At 36.4% G+C, this 25,578-nt stretch overlaps 1 protein-coding gene across 1 annotated transcript in view; it reads left to right on the top strand.

The window, feature by feature from the left end:
- Positions 1–25,578, top strand: part of kek3 (leucine-rich repeat, immunoglobulin-like domain-containing kekkon 3 protein) — a 600,794-nt gene that overhangs the window by 86,271 nt on the left and 488,945 nt on the right.

Below are 25,578 nucleotides of genomic sequence, written 5' to 3'. Positions count from 1 at the left end.
AGGCACGAGATTGTTGAGATGGGTGTCATAAAAGAGATGGAAGGAAAATGCAATGAGCCTATGAGGCTGTACTGTTTTCTGGAAACTTGAGAGAAATAAACAAGTCAGACGGCTCGTAAGCATTCAGATTTTGTAAGAAGCAAGCCCTATAGGTCTCTGGAATTTTGAAACACAATCCAAGTGTATTAAGGATGGATCGAATTGTTCCTTCTTTAGATCTCACCATGTGACGTATTTGAGACTTTATTTACTTATGAGCAAAGAATATGCAGAATCATCATACAGTTATTGTTTCAAGCATGGAATTAGACTGTTAGATTCGATTACATAACATTAGTTTGCTTGAAAAATTTATTGATGTTTATAAAGATTCACCATAATATCTGGAGTTACCTCAACAGAACAAGTTATCCTTGGAATGAATGTGTTCCAAAACGAACTGTAATCATCCTCTCCTTCATCTTATTACTGTCTTCATTCATTGTATTAGCCACTGGTGTAGGCAAGCGAAAAAGTTCAAAGGCTGTTTCAAAAAAATAAATTGATAAATTTTAGTCTGCAGTCCTATGATACACTTTGATTCTTCAGCCAATACATTCAGTTGCCCCAGAAAGTGGACTATTTCCTTCATGTAAGTTTTCTCTCTTTCATCTACAGCTTCAGTGCCGAGTGAGTTCAATTGAGTGTGAAGAACTCCAAATAACGAAATATAATCTTGCGCGAGAGAATCAAAAAGTATCTCAGTGATGAGTATTCCTGACGCTGCCTCGATGGAAGGGTGATGGAACTAAATCTACTTCCAATTTGGATTATTGTCGCGAGGGAGCCATTTGCTTTTTTCATTCGGAGTATATAAATGGAATGGCGGCAGTTCGACGGTCTTTACTTATTACCTATTTTCGTTGATCTACTTCGAATTGTGGCTTGTGGTCGAGTGGAGTTATTTCACTTTTAGTCTCCATAAAAAATTTTATATTGGAATTGAAAAAATAATTGCAGAACGAGTTATTTGTTGATTATTTATATTCGAATTTTCTATATATTCACCACAGCCAGAGTGGGATATTCAGTGACTACAACATTAGTGTGGGATTCCCGAAATGAGCGAGAATTGAAATAACATGTATCTTGGTCAGACTGAGCGGATTTCATCAATTCGCTTCAAGGAACATGTTTCACATATTTGGTTTCATAGCCCAAGTTTAGTGTCTCTCAACATGCATTAGGAAAGATACATAGAATAAATGAGGATTGCTTGAAATTGTTGAGAACGGTACATGAAAATACGTTTTTAAGATGCCTTCGGAAAATTAGAAATCGAAAAATGTGCACTGAGATCTACGAACAACGACAGAGGCACCATTCCAAATAACCCCTTGTTCACTCTTTCATGTAATGATCAAGGTAGAAAAGAGTAAAGAGTATGTGTCATATCAGATAGTGATTGAGAGCAGGTACCATAAGGATATAACAGAATAACTTACAGTCGGTATTGGTTCGGCGTCTTCGGATTTCCAGTTTTGTTTGTTTCTTCTTGGCCATAGCTGCTATGATCATCATTAAAAATTTCATTCCAAACATAATTTTTCCCAATCATTTCTTCATGCGTTAGAAACTGATTCCACTCGAAATCTTCACCGAGTCAATACTCACAAATTACTCCCATGAGTATCAAACCCCACAATATGAGGGACTTCTCCCTCACTCATAAGTAACAGTGTGTGAACAGTTTTTCATGGGTATGACATAGGATTGCATAAAAGACATCTTTCACATATGTTTCTTCTATAACTTTTTTGAGTTGTGGTATGGCATATGAATTACTTTTAATTCTCTTGTGACCACAGTTTACATGAAATTTCCAGGTCAACCCAGAGTCTTTATGTAACCCTAGAGATTTGGTATTCTCAGGAGAATATATGTCGTTATATCTCAATATTTCAATGTATACCTACATGTTCTTTTTTCAGAAAACTGTAAAATACTCGTTTTTTTCAGCATGGTTATACCATAAGTCGATTGGTTCTACATGAAGTAACAAATCTTTCGTTAAAATACCTCGTGGGTAAATGAACCTATCGAATTTATGTTAGATGCAACATGGTCAATCACTTACGTAATGATTTGAGAGACATTTATAGTATATAACGTTAATCATATCATTGCAAAGTCGGTCATACCCTAATAGTATTTCATTTTTTAATAATTTCATCTTCAACTTCCTTTACATTCGTTGGCTTTGTTTTATGATTCATTTCGAAGTAGAAACTTCGTCAACAATGAAAGGTTCTTATGTAAATATACTGATAAGTTTTTAAATACTTTCATACAGTGGTCACTTGGATCAATTTCATAGTGATATGAGAGAAGTTAACGATATAGAACGGTATAGAAGAGCTGTAATCATTTTATTGCAAAACTGGCCATATTGTTTTATTTTAATTGACAGTTGTATGACAGTTGTAACATTTACGTTTATTATATTTTAATTGTATTACGGTTTTCATTAGTTTGATCAATTAGCTGTCTATTTTATTATTATTATTTTCATATCTTCACATTTGTTCGTTTTATATTGTGAATTATCTTTAAGTAGAGATTTCGTCACTCCCCTCCACGATATCCTCTGGTGTTCCCCAAGGCAGTCATTTGTGTCCTTTATTCTTTATTATATACATCAACAAAATCTCTAGTTGCTTTAATAAGTGTACATTTTTACTATATGCCGATGACTTGAAAATATATTATATAGTAAAGGATTCATATGACAGCGGAGATTCAGGAGGACTTGAAGCGGATTAAAAAATTCTGTGATGATAGTGATTTGTTTCTCAATCCACAAAAATGCGTGTCAATCTCATTCTCCAGGAACAAAAATATAATCAGAAATAATTATTACTTTGGAAATCACGAACTGAAATCAGTTTCAGAAGTTGAAGACTTGGGAATAATTATGGACTCGAAGTTGTCATTTAATTCATATATAGAAAAAACTGTCAATAAATGTAATAGTATTATTTGATTCCTCAAGAGAAACTGTCAAAATTTCAGAACGGCAAAACCTCTCCTCAAATTATATTATGCCTATGTACATAATAGGCTCTGCTTTGCATCGATTTGGAATCCTCAGTACCACATAAACATAGATCGTATTGAGAGAGTCCAAAACAAATTTCTTCGCTACATTAGTCACAAATTATCCAATTACGAATATCGATTACAGTCCCATTATGCGCCAATACAATATTATTCCTATGAAGGATAGAAGAACTGTTACGGATCTTAACATGATTTTCAAGTTGATGAAAGGATTAGTCAACTGCTCAGAGCTTTGTTCCAAAATCGAGTTCAATGTTCAGAGTAGAACGTTGAGGCGTACAGAATTAACTTGCACAAGGACAAATGCTGCTCAAAATTCACCTCTTTATAGAATGCTTAAAACCTATAAAGCGAAATTTGCAATGATATTCAATATTTTGAAATCTCTTTAGACTGTTTCAAACGCAGGATGAAAATTATTTTCATTGATAAGTTGTGGTCATTTCTGTAGTCTCTGTCACTCTTATAATAATTATATCATTCTTCGATTGTCTAAATATAATTTACAAAAAATTCAAATTTACATTCTCTTTTCTTAAAGCCCACTTGAACTAAAATTATAAAGTGGGTTCTCTATTGGATTTGTTAATCAGTATGTAACCTCTATATTGGTAAATAAATAAAGAAATGTTCCAATTGAAATTGACCCTGATAAGTTCATCAAAGAATGTAAACTATCACGGCCGGAAAAAGATGCGTGAAAGCTATTTTTTTGGTTTTTTTTTGACGTGGTCTGCAGGTTTCTATGCCTGACTTTTCATCTACTACTGCGGTAGACATTATCAAAGGTGATGTAGTAACGTTCCCGTTGTTCCTATTGCAGTAATTACGAAGCTGATGTTTGACTCTGGTTTTATATTATTATCAGTGGACGTGGCTTGGTTTCTCCTAATTGGATCACCTGATTTGGTTGTGACAGCCAGATTTTATTAATGTTCATTGTCTCTTCTTTCACATACTTCTCCATATACTCATACTCTTGGATAGTTCCTACGCTTTTTTATTTTCGTACAATAGACACTTGGATCTATTACTATTGAATCTCAGTATGTTTTTCATTTCAGGAATGGCACGTACTTTTTGTTTCTCTCGCCGCAACACATCAGTAACGAGTAATTTCCTCTCCGATGTATATTATTATATTTTGCGACCTCTGCTCTCGTCGTCGCTTTCGTCGTGTAAGCATTTCTTAAATGCGTGACGATTGACGTCGTTTCGGCGAGGAGACATCAAGATACTCGATTTGTCGCGACGAGACTGTATTTTATTTCCTTCGAACGAATTCGATTGATTTTCAGATGGTATCGCGAGGATTTTTGCTTGAGAGGGCGTCGGCAATTTTTCATCCATTAGGACGATAGGAATTCATCGAGATGGTTTACTATCAGTGCAAGAAGAGGGCGTTAGTGAGTGGCATGGAACATCAATATTTCAGTCATAAATTGAGACCTGTCACTTTGTTGGATGTTATTTGAAGAGTGATTAACTATCAATGTCGAGGATGCTCAACGCAAGAAGTGCGCATTGTTAGTCATGGTCTTTCTGATTTCGCTTCTTGTAATGAGTGATCTGTACTTTTGCTTTATTATTCTTAAGCATTGACAACTATGGTCATTTCCGAAGGTTGTCTCCTTTTCCATCCATCAGTAATGATAATAATTACAAAGTTTCACAATATCAACGTTAATTCTAATACACTTTTAACTACATAGTAGCATCCAAGTTGGATTAGTAGGTACTACACAACACTTCACAATGCAATTTTGTTTAAAATCTGTTTTTCCGTTAAGCAGCTGTCGCATCCCTACGAAAGATAACCCTCAGAAGTCGAAGCTTGTGCAAGCTAAGGACCAACGTGATGTGTGATTCCTAACACGGGTTGGACGATAGCAAGTGAAAATCGATAGTTCAGCCTGGGTTTTGAACCACCGACTAACGCGGCGGTCGATTTGAGTGAGCGAATGAAGCACTCACGTCGAACCGACCGGCTACCGACCGACCATATCGCCCAATTAATAATGGTTACTAATTGATGAAAAGGTACTTTTGGGAGGGCAGGAAATTCATTGAGATAGCTTACTGTTAGTACCAGAAGAGGGCGTTGTTGATTGACATGGAACATCAATATTTCAGTCGAAACTTGTCACTCTGTTGGATATTATTCGAAGAATCATCAACTATTGATTCTGAGGATGCTCAATGCAGAAAGTGATTCTGAAAGATATTCTGAATGAGTCGCACAGTTAGTCATACGACCTACCTACAGCGAAGCAAACAATGAACGACTTAAACCACAGACGTTTGTTTGAAGGTGGTTGACAATGTTTCGTGGTGCATTCCATCAGTTCGGATTTCCATTGTCTAATGTGATATAGATTGATTTGAAATCCCTGAAAGAATCTGTAAAAAATTGAAAAGATTAGCTGACAAAACAATTTTATTAAGCAAAAAACTGAAATTACAAAAATTTAACATACAAGCAATAACCAAAGAAACAAAAAAATTGAACTATTAACACGAACTGAAAAATTGAAAAATATTATTAACAAGAAATGAAAAATATTAAATTGAAAGATTCCAAACCAAGTTACTTCACGACGTTTCGATTGTTAGTATTCACAATCGTCTTCGGGTGATAATATTCCTTCGAGATGTGACTATAATAGGTCATTCGACTGCTTGGTCGTGTTCCGCTTGATTAGAGCTTTCCATATGTTTCGTATGTCTACGCTAGCTTGGCTACATGCGTTGTTGGACGACATATATTTGGCTTCTTTGAATTTTCCCCTAAACCAGTGTTCCTCCTTGTGGATGATTTTAGCCAGAACCCACTTGATGTTATGTTGATGAGTCCAAACATGCTCTGCTATTCCGTATTTGCTGGTTTCTCCCCGCTGTGTGTGCTTTTTATTCTCGGCAATGCAAACTTTCAATGGCCTTTTAGTTTCACCAACATATGATTCTTCGCACTCGCAGGATATCCGGTAAATGCAATTCTTGGAATCGCAGTTCACGTTTGGTGGCCTGGTTTTTTTGAGACTGCTACGGATAGTGTTTCCCGATCTGAAACAGGCTCTGATGTTATATTTGGACCCAATTCTTCTTATCCTTTCCGACAATCGTTTGATGTAGGGAAGTACAAGTACTGATTGTGACGGCTTCTCTTCCTTGTGGAGCTCTTGCTGTCTTGTAGCTAAAGCCTGCTCCATCATCACTTTGAAGTAACCATTCCATTGAAGGTCATTTTTGATTATGCCTAGTTCCTTTTCAAGACATTCCTTTGTATTGCAGAGCCCGAAAGCATGGTCTAGCAGAGTCTTGATGATTCCTCTCTTAGTCGATTGATGATGGTTGGATTCCTGGTTCAGATACTATCCCGTGTAAGTGGGTTTTTGATATACAGATGTTTCCCACTCGGTGTCGGTCCTCTTCACCACTACGTCGAAGAATGGTAATTCTTAGACGTACACTTAGACAGACATTTATATGAGATCAAGGTGAGCGAACTCTGTATTTTGGAGAATTGAAAGATCATCAGTAATTCAGGATGTCCCGAAAAGTTGAAAAGGCTCTGTTTTGATATCTTGTAGACACAGTTATAGGATTGTTTACGAGAATTTCTGAAGTACAATTGGATGATATAACCCAACTCATACAGCATACAGTTTCCTGAGGAAACTGTATACTGTTTGAGTTTGGTTATATTCAATAATTGTTCGTCTACATATTCTAAAATCTCAATTGTTCCGGCATCTCCCAACAATGACTCGAAAAATGTTCATCACTGCAGAGAAGAAACATCGGAAACACTTTTTGGATATGGCCGTTTTGTGGAAAAATTCTCCATGGCAGACGGATTCTTCCAATTAAATCCCCTTCAAATACTTGAACGCCCTCTCGACGAACAAGAATTTAAGTGAACACACCGGACACTTGCACGAGAGGAGGAAGTACCGACATTTTTGACCTTCTTTCGTTTGCCGAATGCCACCCGGGGTTCTTTTAAATTCCGCAACTTTGCGGTAATGCATTCTCCCAAACCGAATAGAGAACGGCTTTAATGTGGAAAACGAACGTTTGAGCGGCGGCTAAACGTTTGAGGGAGGTTCGTGATTGATGAAAGAGACTGCTCCTTTTTCTGTTTGCGGCTTGCCGCTTGCTGCTAACTGAAAGTGGGAGAAATGGAACAAACTTCGGTGTTGGCCGATGGATATTGCAAATCAATACTGTATTCCGGTGTCACTGTAGTCTAGTTTCAATTTTTGAGCCGAGTTTTGCGTTAACAATTTATAAACGATTTAGTTGGACAATAAACGAGGTGTTTCTTGCATGCGAATATCTCAGGAACTACTGCAGTCGTTTAGAATTAAAAAAAAGTTAAGTGCAGAAAGTAGATGGAAAAATGTTTAACTCACGAAATCGTAGAGCTAACATTTAGTGATTCTATTTGATGGAGACATACGTTAGACTACGACTACTCTTTTATTGTTTCGTGAAACGCGCGTCGAGAAAATTTTTGCAGATCTGGTCAAAATAGTTCGCTTCCAATACCTGTACCCCTTCATTCTATCTGGAGAGTACTCTCGGGTACTCCATTTTGAGCCTATCTGAGGAAAATGTCATTGCATCACATTCTCAGATTATCGAGATAGTGTGAAGCAGTGCATGAAAAATTATCGATGGCGGCATCTATTATAACTGGAGAAGATTATTCGTAAAACTAATTCTGGTTGCTGAACATCCAAATTTTATCCCAACCAGAAGTGAGAGCTCTCGATTGATGAGCAAAAACAGCAAAAATGGAAAAAATCTATATTCAAAGGTTCACTTCTCGAAAACTGTACAGTTCTGAGCTGGCTGTGGACACTTTCAATCAGCACATCACGAACTAGAATTATTTTGAGAAACTTATCGCTTCAACTCAATATGAGCCGCAGTAAAATATGGAGGTGTTTAAAGAGGCATAAAATGCATGCGTTTAAACCCAAATTTTTACGTGTAGAGAAATCACACCTAGAGAATTGAGAAGAGTTGGAGGAAATAATAGAAGGCGCATAGAAAAATGTGTTCGATTGGAGGGAAATTTCATAGAAGGCACGAAAATATAAAATTGTCAACAGTTAAATCATTTGAAATTGATTGTTTTGTTTTTTAATTGAAAATGTGATTTTGAAAGTAGTACTTTGAAAGAATTTTGAACTACATAACATTTTTCGCAATAAAATATCCTTGTTTTCTTTTCAAATAACAGGAAAATGAGAATATGAACTAACATAAACCATCCTGAAACCTCACTGATTACATGTTTCCGTTCCTCTTACAAAATTACCATTTTCTCTCTTATTGAGAAGGAATAACTTTCCTGACAACAAAATAAAAAATAAATTATTTATGTGAAAACAAAAGTCGAGTTCCTCTTAATCAATTTCGTTCATGTTTTGATGTCAAAACCAAAAAAAATATCTACTTCAATTATCACTAAGATACGGGGGTGTTTCCATGAGAAGTGAAACAAATTTGGATTTTTCAGGACTGAAATTTTTTCAGGAAAGTGTAATCGTAGTAAGTTGGTAGTCCTGATCACGAATCTGAAGAAATGTTGAGCCTATTTTGCTACCTAATATGTTTTACCGTAAAAATGGGGTGTTCCATCGCGAGTGGCGGACAGTGTATATGACTTTGGCCAACCCCATTCAGGTGGTAGGTGCATTTTGAGCATTTCTATCAGTCCTGAGAGTTCCATCGTTCCACCTCGAATATTGTGAGACACACTGTATGTTCATAAAAACTTTTTTTTTAAAACGACCTAAAAAATCACCCTCTGAAGTTTTTTACCGTAGTTAGGGAACAGCCTTATAGAGCATTAACCTCCCAGGGAAAATGGATATTTCTCCTTTTTTTTGTTTATTCAGATGGTTAATAACTTTATGCTGAGCTGTACGAAGGTAGAGAAGTTGGTTGAATAAGTATTCACGTTTAAAACAAAAAATAAAAGAAATCAAAAACTAAAAATGTTCTTCTTCATAACAATATATGACATTCAACGCAAAGTAAGATGAAATCACAATTTGCTTTCGCCCTGATCAATAAATTCACACATCATTTCCGAATCATACTCCCCATTTACCTTAACGAATATCTGACGCGGTGATGGAAGAAACAAAAGATCTGACACGACACCCCACTTTATCACCATTGAACATACCGTTTCGAAGAATGAAAAAAAAAACAAAAAATGTGCTCATCATTGTTTCCTGCAGCTTTGTTGCGTTTTTCACGTTGGAAAAAGAGAAATAAATTAATAAACCCGACGTTACTGTTCCCATCGTCGAAAAAACAATAGCACGTCACAAATTATAAATGACCCACATTTGTAGGAATAAACACCGAGGCTAAGGGTGCGGGCATACTTTTTGCTACATCGACACACACATTTCAAAGATTCAGCTGAAAAAGAAATATGTTCGCTTTGATGAAAGCGTATGGGATTTAATTGGCGACTTGGGGCTGAATGGAATGCCTTTTTGTGGTCAATTAGGCACTCGTGGGGTTAGGAAAAATACAAATAATCAGTCGAGTTATTAGTTTGTGGAAAACGAATATTTATCCTTCATTTTTCACAGTCACACGGAAATTTTCCGAATGCTCATTGTAATATGATAATGCTAATCCCATTACTGAATACTCATGTTATTCTAAAGACAGATTTTCACCAGACGGACTCGCTTGCGACCAGTTTCGTTTTAAAAAATAAAAACAGAAAACTTGTTTCAGTTTGGAAATTGAACTTGAAACTCGAATTTCACCAAACAGACAAAAATAGGCTGAGTCGCGTGTTTTTTTTTTGTTAAAAGGTTTTTTTCGTTTCCCCTGCAAAAACAGTTTTCATCATGCTTTCTCTATACTTTGCTTTTTATAATCGAATATTTTGAGCGAAAGTGAAAACAACAGATACGATGAAATCATTGTTAAGAAGACGAATAGATTATGGAACGGATAAAATTATGGCAGATTTGATAAATAATGACAGGAATGGAACTGAGATCATCGATTCGTAATTTTCTTTAGCAAATTTTGATTATGGGATACATAGACTAGTTTGACAGCTCTGTCATTAGTAAGTCTGTTTCTCTGTTTCGAATGAATGTGACTGTAAACGCTAAAACTGCGTTACTTTGCTGCCGAAGATGCTGACATCATCAAAATTCGTGTCGCCATTTGTGATAGTGAAGATGAAGAACAAAGTCCTTTCCACCAGGAGAGTGGGTTATCAAAGGTACTTTTCCATATAAAGTTATTTCCAAATAATTTGCCACTCTTACAACGGCAATTTGCTATGTCATCTATTATGTTTTGCTCGTTTATACTGAGGTTAGTTTTTGTTATATTGATTATGCACTCTATGGCTATAATAATTTGTGTTTCATCAAGTTCAGAACCTTGTGATTTTGGATTGAGTAATTCTGCAGCATAATGTATAGGCTTGATAACAAACTTTTTTCTTTTGTCAAGAAATTCTAGCAATTCAAATTTCTCTTCATCATTGAGTGGGTACAATTCAAGGTTGTTCTCAATTACCCCTTTAATATCGCTAAATGCTTTTACAGCAAAGTGAATAGTGCCATAATATCCTTTTACAGCAGTCAGCCATTTGCCAATAGGTTCAAAGATATCAATTAGGCTGGAAATTTGACCCCAAAATACTGCATATCTAATATCCACTGTTTAACATTTTTATTAATAATTTGTGTTGCTTCTTCGCTAACTGCAACAACTTGTAAACTGAGCCTAGTATTGCATGCACTTTTTAAACCGTTTAAAATTGAAGATCAACCAGTGTTTACTTGTTGAATGTACTATGACCCAAAATTTTCAAACAGAATACAAATTACAGATATGTGATATCTGAATAACTACTTGTTGTCGCCAACCGTTTCAACATAGCGAATTCTATATACAAAAACAGAGAGAAAACACCGAAATCTTTTGATCTTTTCGCCCGAAGACGGGACATTTCGTTGTTAACAAAAACACAAAGACACAAAGACTTCAAATCCGTTCTCATTTTGACAACTTAAGTTTTAGTTTTGTCGAAATCGACACTGTCGCTGTTTTGTCCGTTTGGTGGAAATCCGCCTTAACGAAACTGTTTGCTTTTCGTCGCACAGAGTTGGCATTGGCCGCTATGGCTAGGTGACTAATGATTCACACGATACAATATTTTTGAAATAATGCGGGTTGAGGTCGAGATTACGAGTATCGTCGAGTAACAATTGTCCTGTAATCTATGTACTGAAATTCATAGTTGCCTCTTATGGTTGAATCTTCAATGCTTCCAATGCTTTATTTTTCATACATAACATTAGAAAGACACTTTCACGAGAGTAAAGTACGAAAATTAGTTTTCCTAATGTTGGAAAATTTATTTGAGAAACAGATGAATCAGACACCCACTGTGAGAACATAAACTGAGAAAAATTTTAATTTCACTTTATCAAATTCTATTATCTTTCTTTTCTAGATATCTCAAGGTGTATGAATGTTAACCTTAAGGAATATTTGAAGGGAAGTAAACACATTTTTATGGTCTTCACATGATGTATAGATCGTGTCCAAAAGTTTTTTTAAAACTGGCAAAAAAACCATCCAAAACAACTATTTGATGAAAGAGACTGTTTATTTACAAAAAACAAATTCTGATATCCTTTCGCTTTTCAAAGGATATGATTGCGATGATAAGAACGACAAAAAAGGTTGAGTTATATAAACTCAGTTCTATACCGTTCATTTTCTTCGCATAACAACCAATATCTACCCAACAGTTCAACATTTTTTTGACTTTGTTTGCCATTATAAAACAACAACAAAAATTATTTGGCGCTACGGGGCGACTTCATTGATTCCAGTGGCACATTTGCTTTTTCAGCTGCGGGAAAACCCGGAAAAACCTGCAGCACCACATCATCTGAAGATCTTGATCTGCCAATGTCCTCTTTTCCATAAAAAAATTGAGAGTATCTCCAGAGGTTCCAATAAATTCAATACATTGCCAGAACACTTCGTGACACGAATATCAGCAAACTTAAACCAGTCCGTTTCGTCTTTGACCAAGGCGTAATAATGACCAGATTCAACGCGAGAACCATAATTAACAATGACTGCATGAAGATTATTTTATTTGTCTGCTAGATTGAAGTGTTCATCTATTTCGAACCTTCATGAGAGTTTGGTGCTTCCGTTAGAGGTTGAGACATGTTTGAAGATCAATAGTTTTATTATTAGATTGACTGGTACGTCAGGTATATTTGTTTTCTTATAACAGTCAGTTAGTTTGGTACATGTTTGGCAATAAAGTCAATCATCACCTATTGAAATTTTCATTTTCAGATAATGTAACAATGAGCTTTGCACGGACTGGTTATTAGTTGTATTAGGGAACGCTATTTCCAGAAATTCACATACGTTTTTGCTACCTCTTGAACATTTACTACAAAGTAAACAAATGATGATTTTTCCAGCAAAGATTCACAAACACAAGACGAGACTGTATGGAATCATTCAATACAGATTGGATTCAGCAAGAACCCCAAGAATTCGGAACAATCCTCTTGCTGTCCTAACAGTGGACTTCAAAGACTCCTGGAAATCGGTTGGTGAAAAGGATGATACCTTCTTACGAAACTGCAGCTTCATGAACAGATGTTTGAGTTTGTTGAATAAGTAGGAAACATTCTCGCCCTCCTTCATCGTTGAAACCTCGTGTTCGAAATTCTTCGTCATGAATAACACTTGTGAAATGCTGTTCATGTAGCAAGTGTTTCCTGATCTATCTAATCCAATTTTCTTCTCATGATTTTCAGAACTCTCTACTGATCTGCATAAGAACCAGTTCTCCAGCTGCAATCGATCCTTCCAAGTGATGAAGGGTTCCCTTTCACTGAAAGGGAACCAGAACCACGAGAACTGCAACTCATATTTTTGTATTTATTTACTTTTCGTCTCTTTCAATTACTATATAGAAGGAACACTAATGACAAACACCATATTTTCGTGATTATTATCATGTGATTTTCTTGAAAAAATACGAACCATCCACCATTATTTTCATTACATTTCCATCCTGAGAATCATCCAACCCCATCCAATCATGGAATGCCTCATTATAAAATGAAAAACTTGAATATTCAATTACATTCCACCCTTTTCATCAGTGACTACACCCGATCTCGTAAATACTACTCCCCTTCGTAAAATATTACGCTTCAACAAGAGGAACTTTCCGAACAGGTTATTTAAACATAAAAAATTCCAGGATCGCGAGGTATCAACCGACGTAAAGAGCTCGATTTGAAATTAAAAGCGGACTATTGCCTGGGGATGAATTGTTATGGAACGGATTCTGATGAAGTTCCACGTTCATTTTGGAAATTTGTTTCTTTCCCAGTTCAGCTATCGCGAATAATTTTACTGAGCTCATGAAAATGTTCTCGTTACTCATCACGAGAGATTTAGAGTGGGGTATGTCTTTCCGAAAATGATGTTCTATGACATATTTCTCAACGAATATATAATTATAAAAGCATACCTATTTGAATTGATGAATAATTATTTTGATTATAATGATACTCTCGAAACTCAAGATCACACCGGCTTGCCGCAGCAAGGGAGACAGTTGAGCCGGACAAATGCAAAAGTTTGTCATTCTTGGCCCACTCTGCTTGCTCAGGGCACATTATTTTCGGACCCAATGATCACTCACCCCCAGGGGAGGGGAAGTGGTCATATGCTGGCGCGTCGTTTAGGGGATAGGGCCTGACCACCGGTGAAACCTTAGGGAAAAAATAATGAATATGCTTTAATGTCCGAAGACAAAGCCAGTAAATGAACATAAAATGATATACATAGACGTCCCATGTTTATGAAAAACAATAATGGAATATAATGTGCAGTAGAATGAAATATGAAAACACTGAACCATGAAAAAAAAACAATGGGGTTGAAACAAACTCATACAAAAGATATACTGATATAGAATTGATCACTTCAGGGTCTATTACTCAAAATATCTTCAATTATATCTCAGTATTGATTGGTATCAATATTTGTATCTTTGGTGTAACTCGACACATAAATCTTCACTTATAAAATAAGGAGCCTTTGACCAGAGAGTTGATGAATAGGTAGTTTTGAAACAATTTGGATTCTCTGACGAGTTGTACAGTTGTTAATCTTCAAAATAAACAGTCCTACACGAGTCACGAAGTTTATCTTCAGTGAATTGAGGCAACACACACCCCAAAAAGACATACCGTACTTCGAGAGATACACTTCCCTAGCAATATTTCTTACTGCATAACAACTGATTGAAATTTTGTTTTTCAACTTCTCGATTTTAGTAAAACATTTTATTTCACCGTCTATGTACAATTCCAGAAATTTAATCCAGTTTCTATTTTAAATGATGCCAATCTCTATACAGAAACATTTTGAACTAAATGTTTGAAAGTCACAATATTTTTTTCGGAAATATTGAAGTAGATTGGGAATCACACTTGATTTTTTATATCATCGCCCGCGAAAACAGTAAATGCTTCGGATATATTTTTGTTCACCTTCAATGTACAACAAGAACAAATGAGATCGAGAAATGATCCCTGTGGTACTACAACATTTATTTCAATGCTGTTTAAACATTCAGTTGTATTTCATATCTTAATTCCGGAGGTTGAGGTGAGGTTGAGGTGAGTGCTAAATTTCGGGAAGGGGTGATTTTCAGGGGTGGTAATTTATATATGACAGTGCAAAAAGCATCGTTGATGTATTCGTTGAGCGTATTCTTACTGTCAAATATATCATACGTATCTTTGATAGTCAGACGGCACTACTGATAAGTTAAAAGTTATTGGGTTGTGTTCTCAAGATATAGGTGGTCTCTTTCATTTGAGGATTTCCAACAAACAAAAGTGAGCCAAATGTTAGCTCCTTGGATGGATACTAGAGGTAGTTACATGATGACAAGTAGTAGGGTTTTCTATTCAATATACCATAATCTGACAGATGGAATGAAGAAGAAGGGCTCAACATGAGCTCATCTAAATCGACCATAGTAGCATTCACCAAGAGAACTAAAACGGGGGGTCTCGGACCTCTGAAACTTCGAGGTGAAGAAATACAAGTGTCGGGGAAGGTTAAATTTCTGGGAGTGATTCTAGATTCCAAACTGAACTGGAACCAACACTTGGACAAGATGAAAAGCGAAGCGAAAGTATGGAAAAACATGGGGGCTGAAACCAGACGTGGTATATTGGCTATACATGATGGTGGTTGAACCCATGATAACATATGCATCTCCGGTCTGGTGGCCAAAGATGAAGCAGGCAAGGTGCAGAGACTTGTATGTTTGGGAATGACGGGAGCAATGAGAATTACCCCAACAGCTGCATTGGAGACACTCCTGAATATACCTCCTTTACACTTTGTGCTAATGGGGGAGGCCAGGATGTGCCAATTCAGACTGGAAAACTCACAGAACATGTGTAGGAGCACATATTGAATATGTCTACGGATCACATGACACCGAAGTACACCTTTAACACAAACTCCACGGCCAAAATCATAAGCCGTTGAGAGTGGAAGACCATTAGTCATGCCGAAAACATGTTTGGAGAAAACACCTGGTATACAGATGGATCGAATACCAAATATGGAACGGAAGTTGGAATATACCTAGCGGATAGAAATTCAAACTACAGTTATCCGCTACGACTATACACATCCGTCTTCCAGGCGGAAGTGTATGCTATCTGGCAGTGTGCAAGGCTTATTGAATTGAGACCTCAAAGAAATGAGGGGATCAATATTTTAACAGACAGCAAGAGCGCACTAGGGGCTCTGATAAACCCGAAGGTGACATCAAAACTGGTCTGGGAATGCCATGCAAACTGAAACAAATCAACTTTGTACTGGGTGCCAGGGCATTCAGGAATCACAGGTAATGATGAAGCTGATGAATGCGCTAGACACGGATCATCAACTTTATATATAGGTCCTGAACCAGCTCTGGGGTACCAAAATCATTGGTACGAAACTAGATTAGGACATGGACCAATAAGAAGCACACAGAGTACTGGACAGAAGTACCTCGCGACAAACACAGTAGAACCTTCATCAGGGAACCGTCCGAGAGAAGAACCGAAGAACTACTTCAATATAGTAAGGATCGGCTCAAAATGATCACAGGGTTACTAACTGGTCATTGTCCGCTTAGAGGACATCTGAATAAAATGGAGCTGTTCAACGGAGACCTCAGCTGCAGATTATGCAACGAAGGGATAGAAGGGATAGAAAGAGCTCCACACATCTTATGCGAATGTGAGGCACTGAATCACAGAAGGCAGGCAATATATGGACGTACAAAATTACGTCCAGAAGAATATGACGAACATCCAACACGGAAACTGTACAAACTAGTACAGGGAACGAGACTGAGGGAATGGGTGTCATGGGAAGATGGGAGAATAAACGCAATAAGCCCAAGAGACTTCAGTGTTTTCTGGAGACTTGGACTAAATGGACAAGTCAGATAGCTCCCAAGGGAACAAATAAACAAAACCTATAGTGTAGGGAATTGAGACTGACTTGAACGAATTTGTCACTTAGATGATTGATATATATTTGTTTACGTTCATTGAGAACTTATTTGAATCAAGCAATGAGTCAGTTTCCTTACATAATATAGCAATTGCTTAGAAATTTAATAATTCAGTTTAGTTTTCATGTTGTGAAACAGAACAGAATTTTGTTATTTTCCACATAGTTAGATACCTTTCTGTCTTGGAAATGATATCAAAGATTTACTGACTCTAGATTCTAACTTTTTGTGAGGTACTTATATATTTTACTCAAAATGCCTACGAAATGTTCGGTTTTGCTTCTGGAGTATTGACACTGGCAAATTTCATTTCTCCTCTTAAAACTTAAGTTCTTCTACTTCGATCGCAACTTCGGTTACAGAACGCTTAGGTCCGCATCTGGACACAAATAAATATCTTTCTCCTTCGACTACTTTCCACATTTTCCTTCGACACCAATTCTATATCGTTCCCAAGGAAAATTTATGGATTAGAGTTCTGAACTCGACTCCAACTTCCTCAATTAATTAATTTATTGAATTTGAAGTATCTGTTCGTAAATCTCGTACGGAAGTTGCTGCGTATTTTCTGGGGAGTTTCTATCAATTAGCTATCGCAAATGTAATTTATCTGTAGTGAGCGGGATGATTTTTTTTTTCTGTTTGACGAAGCACATCAGAGAATTTGCAATTACTGAAGTTCGATAAGAATGAACCGAGTGACGACTTATTGATTGAAATATTTCGACTCGGAATGAATGAGAAGTTTTCAGTGAACTTTTCCTTTCAAAAACTCAAGTTCGTAAAATAGTTGGAAATGTTGTTTACTTCCTAATGATGAATAATCAGACCACTTTCTACACAATCAATGAATAACTTAGGTTGAAATTACTAGTACAGCGGCATTGATAAAAACACTAACAAGGCCTCGATATAGCCTTTGAAGTACTCTTATATCTGTGCCTGTGAAAGCGTTTAATGTGGATATCTAAAAGATGAACTCACGAGCGTACTCCTGTTTTGGAATAGATCAAGAAAGTTTGGTCAACAGTTGAGTACCATAAGAAGTTTCTAGAAGCTGACCAAGTTTTTGGTCATTACTGGCATAAGAGATAACTACCATAATTGATTTTACAGTCTGCTAAAGTATTTCTGATGGTTGTTTCTCAAGTCTTCTGGAATAACGGTCCTTACGCTAGTCATTACCTTTCAGATACCTTCACCACCATTGTTGGTGGTGAAGAATGAATATATATGTATATGAAATTAACTCATACGAGTCCAACTAATGTCGATCTGCTGAATACATAATTGATTCTGCATTCTGTTCGTGTAAAACTGAGGAAAGTTTGGACTCGAAACAGTTTTAATTACACGCATTATATTAGCTTCACCTGTATGAATGTATGTATGTATGTTTGCTTGCTTGTAACTCCCAAGCTCAGGATCTGTACTGACAGAATCATCGACATTATTATTGCTTGATCTATTCGCGGGCAGATGGCGCTGTATGTAACCTCCTTGATATTTCTTGATCTTTTAGCGGGCAGATGACGCTGTACGTAACCTCCTCGATAGGTTGTTCAAAAGAAAATCAAAATAAAAATGGATTTCAAAAAGTATAACTGTTAGCGAAATTTTGTAATACAGATGAAATATTAATTTTCAATTATACGTGATTTAATACAGAAAAAAGTTTTGAACGGAACGAAAGATACATTTTGAAATATGATTCGATTATTTGGAATCAAACCAGAATATGGATTTCAATAATGAAAACGTTATCGTAAAATGTACACCTAAAAAATTCAGTTACTTAAATATTTCAAAAAATAAAAAAATTAGAATTAAGGTGCTTAAGGTGCTCTAGAGATTGATTTGAAAAATAAATATAGTTTGAAAAACTGAAGAACACGCTTTTATAGCAAATGAAACTGAAATGTAAAAAATAAATATAGTTCAAAAAAACAAAAAAAACACGCTTTTAGAGAAAGTGAAACTTAATAATGTTTAAAAAACTAAAAACACGCTTTCAAAGAACATCGAACTAAGAAGTTGATTTTTTTAAAATAAGCATAAAACGCTAAATATACAAAAAATGTGACACAAAGCGCCCACGCTTTTTTCACAATAATACCAGTATTTTTCGATCGTTATTGTTTTAAGCTTATTTAATTTTTTTTTTTAACTTTTTAGTTCGATGTTCTTTAAAAGTGTGTTTTTCAATTTTTTTAAAGTATATTTATATTAATGAAGACGCTGAAACCAGAGCTATCTATGTATGTCATCTAAGGTTTGTCAAGGAGGATAAGAAGAATTGGACTTGAATACACAATTCAAATTTGTTTCAGCTACGTAAAACATAGCAGCTTCGCAAAAAAAATCTTCAAACATAAACAACCACTACCTGACTTGCTTAAAATAACATAACTACATATATCGGAAAAGTCTAGGGATATTTTTAAAAATGGCAATAATTTTTTTTAGATCGCTTTAGGGAAAAAAGTTGGTCAAAAATACTGAGTGCGCATATAAGCAAAACTAAAAAAAATATGGCTCTTCTTTGGCACCCCGAAAAAAAATCATAATACAAAAAAAATTGGAATCAGTACAAAGTATGGCCTCCATGCTGGTTTATTACGGCCCTACATCTATCGTGCATCGACAAAATGAGATTGTCAATGTCTTGTTGAGGTACATTTGCCCATTCAGCGATTAAAAGCTCTCTCAATTGAAACGTTGTGTGAATGTTCCCCATATGCAGAGTAATTCTTCGTTGAAGCATGTCCCACACATGCTCGATGGGATTCAGGTCCGGTGATTGTGCTGGCCATGGCAATACATCAACTCCTTCGTTAGTGAGTCAGTCAGTCACTAGACGCGCGTCATGTGGACGAGCATTATCGTGCATTAGGTAGAAGTTTTCACCAACAGCACCAGCAAACGGACGGACGATAGGTAGAAGAATGGTGTCGAGGTACTGTCGAGTTGTGAGGGAGCGATTTGGAAAAACGAGATCGGTTCTGCCGCCGATCATGATTCCGCCCCATAGCATTACTGTACCACCTTTGTATGTGTGGACTTCCTGGACGTGTCTCAAATGTTCATTATTCCCAGGTCGTCTCCACAGTCTTACTCGACGAGAATGTGGATGAAATCCAAATCGGATTCGTCTGTAAACAAAACTGTGGCCCAATCATTTGCATCTTAGTTTTGATGTTCTTGACACCACTCTAATCTTCTACCGCGATTGCCTCTCGACAAAGATGGACATCTAAGTGGTCTTCTTTTTTTGGAGATCTGCTTCATGCAGTCGATTTCTGACAGTATCACGACCAATGGTTACCTGGTGCGTCTGCTGCAACACGTTAACCAACTCAGGTGCTGTGATTGTCGGTTGTCTTCTTGCGGTTAAGACCAAAAATCGGTCTTGAACTGCAGTTGTAGCGCGTCCTCGCCCTGGATGTTGTTCGGCTGGACGGCCAGTTTCACGGAAACGCCGCCACAATCGACTGATAACACTTTGGGAGACCCCAAACGAAGAGCTACATCATTTTGTCGCATGCCACCTTGAAGAAGCCCTACATCTCTATTCATCTCAGCCAATGGTAAGTGATGGCGTTCCATGTTAAAGGAGAATATTTCCAGTTCAATTGCTGAGCAAGAACTGCATAGAATGTACAAACTCGACACTTTCAGATTATTCATTTTAGCCGAAAACCTACAGTTTGTAAAAAACTTGATAAAAGATTAGTTACCGTTTTTGCAGGCTTTGTTCAACCCATAGAAATCTACAGGGTGGTCGAGTGTACCAATTTAATCGAAATTTAACGACCTCGTGCATTTATTTTTATGATATTTAGTATGTTATAAAAATATCCCTAGACTTTTTCGATGTGTGTAGATTCAATTAACACGACGCAAATGAGTAAGTAGTCACAATGTTGATATAAAGCAATTGAAAATCATAAGAAAAAATCATAAATGAAAGGTTCTATGTATGGTACAACCTTTGATCACAAATGTTACTGAATCAAAATTATAAAACTCGTGCTCTGAGAATCACATTTATTTTACTACCCTAACAATGAAATGTTTTCTCGTATCTGGGGTTGAGGCGTGGTACATGAAAATTGATTTTTTGTACGAGCGGAGAGTTGACGTCTATTCAATGATACAATATTAAATTGGAACGACAGCACACTTGTTTTGTCATTCTATTCGGATTCCAGGACATCGGTGGCGAATGCACATCTTCACCGGCAGCAGAAGGTTGCATATCTTAATGAGATTCTAGAAGTAATTTCGAATTGGGGTGAAAATAAACAGCTTCAATTCAATGCCGCGAAAACCCAGGCATCGTTTTTTTTTCCATAAATGTATCTGAACCGGATATAATATCAGGTCAGATAATTCTTGAAAAAAAAACGGATTCCTTGGAACCACATATAGAAGTGTAGGTACCCGTCTCTCTGAACACCCAAGAAATTGTCGACTTGGACTAACCGACAAATCAGCTCTAACTGAACGTGCTCTCAACAAAGAAGGCACTCACATTATCTCATTCGAAGATACAGTAATACACCATAAAACTCAAAATTACTATAGAGTATATAGAAAGGCAATAGAAATTAAAAAACACAGGGATGATTTCAATAGAAAAGAAGAGGCAATGAACATCAAATAAATCTGGCTACCTGCCCTTAGAGGTCAAGTAATCTAATTAAGAGAAACCAGGCTACGCCCACTGATAATTGTATAAAACCAGAGTCAAATACGAAAATCGTGTTACATGTAGATAAACTCGGTCATCAGACATGAACTCAGGGCGTACAAACCTCTGAAAAAGTTAGTTACTTGCGCCAGCGAAACTTCAGGAAAAATTTCTGAAAATTGACGGTTTCAAATCGGAAAAATAGTGACACAGAGTATGAATGTTTGGGAATATAAATGAAAATGGTGATGGAAAGATTCAGTTTCTGAAAAACAAATCGTTGCACCTTTTCAACAATAAACGAAAAAATGTTTCCTCTAGAATATTCTTATCGAGATGGAATTCGAATAGCAGATCTTCTCGAAACATTATTCTCGGTCAGACGAAACCTAATTTAATATGTTCGGGAACTATTTCGCAGTTATTCTGATATATCGTCACCATTCCATTCCGAGTACATGCTCAATATATTATCACATATATCTTGAACTAGGCATTCATTTCAGTGGTGTAACTGTTCTAGGAAATTGGTTACTGAGAGATATATATTCTTGGAAGAATCGGAAATATATGAGCCTTCTATTATTTTAGCATATAACTCATTTCAAAAGTTCGAGTATTGGTGACAGAAGCGATTTTGATTATTTTATTGTGAGCCAGATATGTTGACGGATAGACGAATGTTGGGTTAGTAGGTTTACTTACCGTTCTGTCAATTCGTAGTTTCAAAACAATCCTGTCAAGAGCTCTATCGAAACGTATTTGTGTCTCTCATCAGTTGTGTACTTCGAATTTACAAAACAATTACGGATTTTGAAAGAATCTAAAACACGAATATGACGAATTGATTTGGTGCTTCAGTTCCTCCTTATCTATCATAGCACTGTTTTTCAGGATTGCTGATCAATGTTTAATCGAAAAAATATTTCCCGACGTTTCGATTCCGAGTAGATGACATCCCTACAAGAACTGTTAGTGATGAAAATGCTTAGAAAATGCAAAATGTTAACATATTTCTTATACAAACCTTTTTTCTCTGATCCAACTGTTGCTATCTTGAAATTGGTGAAACTTGCAAGGTTGACAATTAGATTTCGGTTTTGATCATTACTATTATTGATCTTTTCAAGGTATTCTACAGAAACTGAAATTACCAGATTCCGTTTGTTGACTCCAAAGTTTTAAACAATATGAAGGTGAGAAAGATAATCTCTTTCTAATGTTTCGTATTTATTAGGATCGTCTAAGTACTAATTTTTGATGCCAGTTATGTTCATTCAATAAGGGCGTCTTTATATTTTTTTAACGAATGTAGTCTTGTATCACATTATAAGTAGTTCCAATTAAGGGATATCTCAGAAAGTCTAGAGGAACTTTCATTAAATCTGGAATTCGAAGACATTGATCAATTCCAAATGACAATCGAAAATTTTCAGTAAGATGTGAATACCCATACATTTAGTAATAGCAATGATAATACTATTCTTCGCAAAAGGCAAAAGTAGAAGCGAAAAATAATACTCAACTGAAAGGCGAAGTTCAGTTCCCTCAAAGATGAATCTCTAATTGACCTGTTCTTCCAGTTAACCTAAAAGTTTCTGTGGAAGGATACAGGTGTTGGTTATATCCAATTATCACCATAAATTTTTTCATGCAATCAAGATATGTATATCTCAACATTTCTGTTCAAAATTGGGTCACGGAAATATTTTTTCAATTCATGTTGTTCAACCCTACGTGGACGGATTGAATTTTTTCAGATTGAACGGCAATATAATTGGAGATAATCTCGTCTGATGGACAGGAGCCCATATCACACGTACTACAGTTACATTTTGTGCGACGTGGGACTGCTGTGGTACTGCAATGGGTGCAAAGTTTTTTCGTCTCGAATCGAGGCATATGATGAGCAGCCTCATTAGTTCTTATTTTAGAAACACGTCTTCTGAATTTGTTCCTGGTGCTCGGTTTATTAACACTTCTTTTCCCTTGGGAGATAAGCTCCAATCGAATAGTAGCAATTTCGAATTCTATCAAAGAGATTCCAGCAACAGTTGTTGGATTTCTGAAAAGTATGGAGGAAATTACTAATGTTAGGTAGAGGAAATGGAAGGATATTCTGTGCCACCACTTTTTGGATTCTCCATCGAATTCGTACATGGTTAGGTTAGGTCCAAAGTGGGTAGGTCTATTGGACTCTCCACCGCAACCTGCAAAAGTTCATTGTGGCTCACCCCTATTCACACTCGACCAAATAAACCGAGTTTCTCAACGAAGCCAATTAGTTTGTATGGTGAATGGTCTTCATAGTCAAATGGTGAGAGTACGGCTCTGCTGAACTCCCAAAACCTGATTGGGTCTCCAGCGGGGCAGGCAAAAAGTACGTGCTGTGCTGTTTCATCATTTTCAAAGACCTATTAGACATCGTAGTTCATCCCTACTGTAGTCCAACAACGGTTTGGTAACAAGCTTCGAAAGGTGAATAAACGCTTTGGAGTGAGTCAACCCTGGAAGATTCTGCCAGAAGTCCATAAATCTTTTTGCCATCCAGGTATTCAGTGTTTGTTTGGCAAAGCCCAAAGCGATGACAATGACAGGTTCTGGTCCAATGAAGCCGATTGCAGCACCCTTCTTTTCAAGAGAGTCAGCAGCTTCATTGCCTTCCAGGCAAGTATGGCCAGGAATCCAAACTAGATACAATCTTTCAAGTCTTCCTATTGAGGAGATTCGCTTTTGGTAATTTGCAACAAATTTAGACGTTGCTCGTTACTCGTAACATGATTTCAATATATCAGACTCATTCACAGAACCCATATATCTATTGTACTTTTCACTAATTTTCACATGATATTTCCTCCGATGTTCTATCTTTTTGCTTCCTTTGCTTTCTTGGACAATGAAAATTGCTCAAAAGAAATATGGGTTTCTTATCCATCCATTGCAAAACAAGGAAGCCATTCAAACTAATTCTCCACCATGGATCACCCAATTCAATACTCTTATTTGTCTTGACATCATTTGGAATAACTCGTATATCTCCACTAGTAGGCATAAATCTTGACTCGTTGTAATTCCACAAAACTGAACAAATTTTAGAAATAAACCTTTTTATCGGTTTTATGGCACATCTTGGCCCATACCAATTCCCCATTTAATCTTATCATGAATATGTCTATAAATTGTTGCCTGCTAGGAAAAATACTTTTATAGATGATATAATTAATAAAACTTCTACATACCTCGAAACAGACAAAAATTAATAATCCTTTTGTGATGAATAACACTAAAAGTGCTAAACATAAGCTGTGTACTGATTCTAAACTTCTTACCCAAATTTCGCAACTGCTTATTGGAAAAACTTTAAGAGCCATACATCGCTTTGCGCTGGGTAGTTCCACCCTACGACTACTGCGCCAGTGAGAAAAAATCTTGAAAGGTGTTCCCATCCTAAATCCACTGAGCAGCAAAGAGTTAACCCAAAAAACTGATCAGTACTGTTTCCAAACGGTAGGGTAAACTGGGTACGGTTGTGACAATTTTCATTTGATCATCCATAATTTTGTTAGTACGCCAGTTAGATGCAAAAAATGCATTTTAATAGTAAAGTATGTATTCGTGTACCAATAAATACTAAAATACTGTGCCTAAACAAAAAGGTTAACTCGTAGGTTTAAAATTAGAAGGGATGGAACAAATGTCACAACCGACAACACCCCAGGAGCGGTTGTGATAGAGTTGGAGGTCGGTAGTGACAAGTTCTAAAATACGCAAAAATGATTAGAAAAAACCTTTATTGCGTGTAATATAAGAAATCTAAGGTTGATTCTGAGTTCTAAAAACTGAATAGTAAGATACTGAGATCTAGTCAGACTCATCACAGTTATGAAAAATGTAATGGCATACTTTAAGTGGGATCTACGCACTTTAAGTGGGACCAAATTTCACATTTTCTTTGAAATTTGATCCATTTTTCGCCAGGCCTACTTTCGGAATATGCACCTACACAAACCAGACACAAATACTCTTCTTCATCCGGTGATGGTGGTGATATCTTCTTTTCCGTGATTTTGTTTTTTTCTTTTCCATTGGTATCTTCTTTTGGTTCCGTAAGATTTTTCTTCACCTGAATAGCCTT

Source organism: Leptinotarsa decemlineata, unplaced genomic scaffold (assembly GCF_025532065.1).
Source record: "Leptinotarsa decemlineata unplaced genomic scaffold, Ldec_3_MD MMD2_tig00026328_RagTag_RagTag, whole genome shotgun sequence".
Lineage (NCBI taxonomy): Eukaryota > Metazoa > Arthropoda > Insecta > Coleoptera > Chrysomelidae > Leptinotarsa > Leptinotarsa decemlineata.
The sequence above is the reverse complement of the archived record's forward strand: the minus strand, read 5'-3'. Positions and strand labels throughout refer to the sequence as shown.